Raw genomic sequence first — 6,447 nt, 5'->3', positions numbered from 1 at the left:
AACTCAAGAGAGAAATCCTCGTTCTGATTTCTCTATCTGCTTTCATCTGTGGTTGGATCAGCTTTCTGGCAAAGGTAGTCAGGGAAAGTAATCAGGCATCTTTGGGGATGTCACAGCTGAGAGCGGGGGCGGGGCGGGGCCCTGCCTGCTGTGTCACGTGACGCAAACTGGCCCGTCCCAAGAGCACGTGGCCAGCAGCACGTGGCCGCGGGGTTATCAGTGCAGGCTGTGCACTGGCCGCAGTAGCTGCGGGTACCGAGGTAGGGAGCTGCGGGAGTGGAACGCCGGAGCGCGTTCCTGCAGTTCCTTACCGAGTACCTTGGTCTGCATCTGGGAGGGGTTGCTGAGGAATTCTGTTGTACTACATTAAGCCGTCTTTGGCATAATGCGCATGTACACTGCTTCCACGCGCGCGGTTTGTGTACAGCATCCCAGCAGCTATGAGGCAACAACGTGGCGAAAACGTGCACTTGGCCAAGGTTTAGGTTCAGTTACATTGACTGGCTACTGTGTCCTTGTACGAAGCTGCAACATCCTAATTTCTAAACAGGGTTGCAGCGCGTGCGTGTTAATGTGTGTCAAGCAGGATCCCAGGAACAGACTGTTACATGCCTTTAACCTACAAAGCACCTTTTGAACGCCAGCATTGCAAGGAAAACCGTCCTTAACTGTTTTTGACCTAGTGTTGGTGATAGCAAAAATACACGTTGAGTAACGCAAATATTACTCTAATGGGCTAATTAAAGAAAGGAGCAATTTCAGAACTGTAAGATTTCTGACAGGCAGAGGCTTCGCTGTGGAAAAGATAGACTTAAAAACCTCAAACATAGTTAAGGCAGGACTTGTTTGTGGCTTACAGAGAGCCGTTAAGTCGTTGAGAAAACCTGGGACAGGCTGGAAGAAACAAAAACACGTAAGAAAACAAGGGGTAGTTGTAGCTGCGGTGGCGGGTTAGTGTGTCTGAAGACGGCAGCGACTCAGTGAAATGGAGAGACCTAGTAAAGGAGTCTGCACAGTTTAGTGAGTGACCAAATACGATAGAAAATGTGCCCCTCATCTCCCTCCCGCATTACATACATGCATGCATACATATATACATGCATATGCACACATACATACAAGCTTTGCGATGCCGGCATCCCCCATGAGAGTTCCCGAGTTTGAGTTCTGGCTGTCACCAATTCCAGGTTCCTGCTAATGGCACCTTGGGAGACAGCAGATGGTGGTTCAAGTCTTTGGCCCCCTGCCACCTTGAAGTCAGGAGCCTGGAGTCTCATCCCAGTCTCCCAAGGGGGTGGCAGGGACCCAGGCACTTGGGCCATCCTTTGCTGCTTTCCCAGGCGCATTAGCATCCACTTTGATCAAGACACAAATTGTTGGCTTCTGTTTTGTCTTCCAGTTGGCTTGGGACAGAGGAGTGAGTTTCAGGATCACTGGGACTGCCGCCAGGGGGCGCCCGGCCACTGTGCAGAGAGCACACGGAGCTCCTGCGCTGCGAACCCCGGCCACCAGGGGGCGTACACCCTGTCTGGGCTGAAGGGCAGTTCTGTGCGCGGTGGTCTCCCCTGGGGGGACCGGGAGTAACACTGGGGAGGCGCCGCAGCCTGGCGACAGCTGGAGTCTGAGGCCACGGCGGGGCAGGGAGCTTCCTTCTCAGGACCAGTTCAGGGAGACGCCAGTGTTGCTGCTGTCCGCGTGTCCTCTGTAGGGGTCCCAGCCCACCTCAGCGGGGGTCGCCCGCCTGGGCCGCGCCGGCTGCGGGAAAGTCAGTGCCTCGGGAAGCCAGGAACTTGGGGCTAAAGGAAGCCGCGGAGCTGAGGCCGGGCAGAGACTCCACCTGGCCGGCTGAGCGGGCCGCGAGTGCTCCGGGAGAGGCTTGTGGGCGTTTCGGAAGGCTGAGTGACGGGGGGGGGGGGGGGGGGGGGGGGCGGGCAGACACAGAGATGGTTGTCCATCTGCTGGTTCGCTCCCCAGAGGCCCACCGGCCGGGTCCAGCGGGAACCCCGGAGCTCGGTCCCCGGCCCTGGAGCCGGCACCTGCTGTCTCGCGGGCTGGAGCCAGGATTTGACCCCAGGCGCTGCGGTAAAGGCTGCCACCCAGAACCCCGAGGTTGGGTTTGCAGACGCCGTGAGACTTTCAGTTACATCCCTCCCAGCTAGCCTTTGGTTCCTGTCGTGCCAATGGCAAAGGCACATTTTTGCTGTCCGGGAAGTCGGTTTGATTGCCAGCGTGTTTTTAATGGGGCGGATCATACTGTGAGTCTGCAAGCAGAGACGGGTGAAACACGAAACTCTAGTGAGCTTTCGTGTAAGCCACAATGTGGATTGAGTTCCCCCTGGGCCCTGGGCTTGTGTAAAACACACTCGGGTAGAGCCGAGGGAACGCTGAGGTCCGGGGAGAGCTTTGCGGTGCGTTGTCTCTGCTGATCCGTCTGTGCAGCCTTGTTATTTCAGTGTTGCATGTAAGTAAGCACTCAGACGTCTGCCCAAAGCACCAGGGTTTACCAGTTGTTGCTTCCTGTTGGTTTTAGATTTGCACAGCAACTGTGAAGACGGAACCCTCTCTGTCCAGTCATGTTCAGATAACCTTTTTTTTTTTTTTGACAGGCAGAGTGGACAGTGAGAGACAGAGAGAAAGGTCTTCCTTTGCCGTTGGTTCACCCTCCAATGGCCGCTGTGGCCGGTGCGCTGCGGCCAGCACACTGCGCTGATCCGATGGCAGGAGCCAGGTGCTTCTCCTGGTCTCCCATGGGATGCAGGGCCCAAGGACTTGGGCCACCCTCCACTGCACTCCCTGGCCACAGCAGAGAGCTGGCCTGGAAGAGGGACAACTGGGACAGAATCTGGCCCCCCGACCGGGACTAGAACCCAGTGTGCCGGCGCCGCTAGGTGGAGGATTAGCCTATTGAGCCACGGCGCCGGCCCAGATAACCTCTTTTTATAATCGGCTTTCTTAACAGAATTTTCTTTACTTTCCTGAATTTATAGAAAGTGAACAATGTCCTGTGTTTCGTGTGTACAGCTTCCCACCCTCCCTCCTTGTCCACCATTCTCCCTCCTCATTTTCTTCTTGCCTTTTTTTTTTTAATTTATTTTATTTATTTGGAAGAGCATTGAGAGAGGCAGAGAGAGAGAGGGGTTTTCCATTCATTGGTGTACTCCCAAAATGGCCGCAATGGCCAGAGCTGAGCTGATCCAAAGCCAGGAGCCAGGAGCTTCTTCAGGATCTCCTATGTGGGTGCAGGGGCCCAAGGACTTGGGCCACCCAGGCGCATTAGGGAGCTGGATCAGAAGTGGGGCAGCCAGGACTCAAGCCAGCACCCGTATGGGATGCTGGTGCTGCAAGCCAGGCCTTTAGCCCACTGCATCACAGCGCTGGCCTCTCTTGTGTTTCTTAGGGTTTCTACAGTGACATTCAGTTTCCTTCATGGTCACAAGCTTATCCCTCCACTAAATAAAGAAGTCAAGGCCAGCACCGTGGCTCACTAGGCTAATCCTCCGCCTGCGGCGCCGGCACACCGGGTTCTAGTCCCGATCGGGGCGCCGGATTCTGTCCCGGTTGCTCCGGATCGGCGCAGCACGCTGGCCATAGCAGCCATTTGGAGGGTGAACCAACGGAAGGAAGACTTTTCTCTCTGTCTCTTTCTCTCACTAACTCTGCCTGTCAAAAAAAAAAAAAAATCAACAAGTAGTGGGTAGAAACAAATAACCTCTTCATAGCAGCGCCTTTAGGTCGTGAGAATTTGGAAGTGTTTTCCGAGTCCTGTGAGCCACCAGAGCCGTGATGGAGCCCGAGTGGGGGTGGTGTGAGCCCCCGTCTGTGTTAACTGGGGACCCCCTGCTTGCATGTGGCGTCTGCGGCGGGAGGGGCAGCCCGGTGCTGCGGTGCCTTTATCCTGACTCCCTGTTGGTGTCCAGGGACCTGGAGGACTGGTGGGTGTGGGAGGTTTCCCCCAGCGTTTGGGTTGCAAGTAAAGTGTGTAGGGAAATAACTTTTTGCTGTTTTTACAGACCTTGCTGAGTACACCGGTGGACGGCTCACCCCAGGCCAGTTACAGCCTCTGCTGTTGACAGACAGCCCTGCTACTGTAAGTTTGAACAAACTGACCAGGTGATTTTTACACAGCAGTATAAGTACAGGAATGTAGGGGTGTGACTGTTGGGCTGTGAGTGACACCTGTTTCACACTGGCAAAACTGCCAGGACGTCTTTCCCAAGTGGCCGTGCCGTGCTGCCTCCTGCTGGCGGCGAGCGAGGCCGCCTGTGCTTCCTCTTCTGGCAGCAGTGGCCGTTCCATTCCTGTTGTGGAGTGTGGCGACCCCAGTGTGCGCAGTGCCGGCTCCTCGGGGTGGACTGCCCAGTCTCCCAATGGTATACGCTATGGGCCATCTTTTCACGTGATTATTGACAGCTTGATATTTGCTTTGGTCAGCTGTCCATGTAGTTACCTGCTTTTGTTGAGTTGTTCAGTGTTGTTGATTTTTGGGAACCTTTGTGTATTTTGAATATGCACTCTTTGTCAGATATGGTTGGTTTTTTTTTTTTTTTTAATATTTATTTAAGGGCCGGCACCACGATGCAGTAGGTTAATCCTCTGCCTGCATCGCCGGCTTCCCATATGGGTGCGGGTTCTAGCCCTGGCTGCTCCTCTTCCAATCCAGCTCTCTCCTGTGGCCTGGGAAAGCAGTAGAGGATGGCCCAAATGCTTGGGCTCCTGCACCCACATGGGAGACCCAGAAGAAGCTCTGGCTCCTGGCTTAAGATCACAGCTCTGGCCATTGCAGCCAATTGGGGAGTGAACCAGAGGATGCATGACCTCTCTCTCTCTGCCTCTCCTTATCTCTCTCTGTAACTCTGCCTTTCAATGAATAAATAAATCTTTAAAAAATATGTTTATTTATTTACTTGAAAGGCAGAATTACAGAAGGAGAGACAGAGAGGTCTTCCATCCACTGGTTCACTCCCCAAATGGCTGCAGCAGCCAGAACTGGGCCCATTCAAAGCCAGGAGCCAGAGCTTCTTCTGGGTCTCCCATGTGGGTGCAGGAGCCCAAGGGCTTGGGCCATCTTCTACTGCTTTCCCAGGCCACAGCGGAGAGCTGTATGGAAAAGGAGCAGTCGGGACCAGAACTGGCACCTATATGGGATACCGGCACCACAGGTGGATATATATATATATATATATATGGGGTACTGCACCACAGTGCCGGCCCCCATATGGTTTCTAAATAGTTGTTGCATCATCATTTTAAGAAAAGACATGGGGGAACAGCATTGTGGTTTAATAGGTTAAACTGCCACTTGCAGTGCTGGATCCCCATATGCCCACCCCAATTCAAGTCCTGGCTGCTTCATTTGCATCCTGCTGCCTGCTAATGCGCCTGGGAAAGCAGCAGAAGATGGCTCAAGTCCTTGTACCCTTGCGCCTACATTGGAGACCCAGATGAAGCTCCCGACCTTGGCTTCAGTCTGTCCCAGTCTTAACCATTTGAGGAGTGGTTGAAATATCTGTCTCTCTCTCCCTTTCTGTAACTTTCTAATAAATAAAATATCTTTTTTTAAAAAAGTCGAGTCAGAAAATATATTCTGGATAATGTATAGGATATCCATACAGGATAACATATAGGATATATAATGTGCAACTATTTTCTTCCATTTTGAGGGTTGTTGTGACACAAGAGTTACATGGTTTGCCTCTTTGGATTTGGTTTTCTGGCTCTTGGATCTCATTAAGCCTTTGGGATGTGTGAAGTGACTGTCTTTGTGGCCAATGACTAATGGCTGGAGGTTCCCGGACAGCCCCAGACTGGATGGTTGCCATGGGAACCAACCCCGTGATTCCAGGTAAAATACTTTAAGCTGTGCCCCCAACCTCCTGTCCCCGACTTTTGTGTACAGTACTGTGTCAGTCGTTAATGGCCAGTGAGTTACCAAGTGTGGCTATTCAGTGATACCTCCAAAGAAATCTAAAAGGACAGAGTTCACATAGCTTCCGTGTTGCTGAACAAAACAGGTGGTGCTGGGAGGGAGGCCGCGTGTGGAGGGCATGCGAGCCCCAATGCCCCTTCCCACCTGCTCCTGTTCCGGCCGTTCATTTGTAGCCTTTAACACAGCCCCTGTAATAAATCGGCAGTTGTAAGTAGACTTCTCCTGGGTCTTTTGAGTTGCTCTAGTAAATGATTGAAACTGAGAAGGGAGTTGTGGGAATATCTGATCTGTGGCCAACTTGGGTGAGAGTTATTGGTAAAGTGATAGCAGAAGTGGGCAGCACGGTTGGCCTGAGCCCTCCTCCTGCACTGGTGATGTCCCCAGGTAGATTGTGTCATCATTAGGTTAACTCCAGGACTCAAGCTGCTGTCACAGTTTCTGTGTTGAGTGTTGGTGATATGGGAGAAGTGAGATTTAATCCTAAGTCAGGTATTGTCTTTTACTTTAAAAAAAAAAAAAAG

The 6,447-nt window shown here is 52.6% G+C and overlaps 1 long non-coding RNA gene across 6 annotated transcripts in view; it reads left to right on the top strand.

The window, feature by feature from the left end:
• The window catches only part of LOC127484130 (uncharacterized), a 49,934-nt gene that overhangs the window by 207 nt on the left and 43,280 nt on the right, over nucleotides 1–6,447 (top strand). For 3 of the 6 annotated variants that reach the window (XR_007910892.3, XR_007910891.3, XR_016222237.1), the window contains exons 1-2: nucleotides 144–260; nucleotides 4,011–4,087. This is a non-coding gene — a long non-coding RNA (uncharacterized LOC127484130). Of the gene's footprint in view, nucleotides 1–143; nucleotides 261–4,010; nucleotides 4,088–5,660; nucleotides 5,843–6,447 lie in introns of those variants that run through there. The other 3 variants (XR_016222236.1, XR_016222235.1, XR_016222238.1) reach the window with 3 other exon arrangements.

Source organism: Oryctolagus cuniculus, chromosome 15, assembly GCF_051225735.1.
Source record: "Oryctolagus cuniculus isolate XC-2025 breed Fujian yellow rabbit chromosome 15, ASM5122573v1, whole genome shotgun sequence".
Lineage (NCBI taxonomy): Eukaryota > Metazoa > Chordata > Mammalia > Lagomorpha > Leporidae > Oryctolagus > Oryctolagus cuniculus.
Note: the sequence above shows the minus strand (reverse complement) of the source record. Positions and strands in the feature narration are given on the sequence as shown.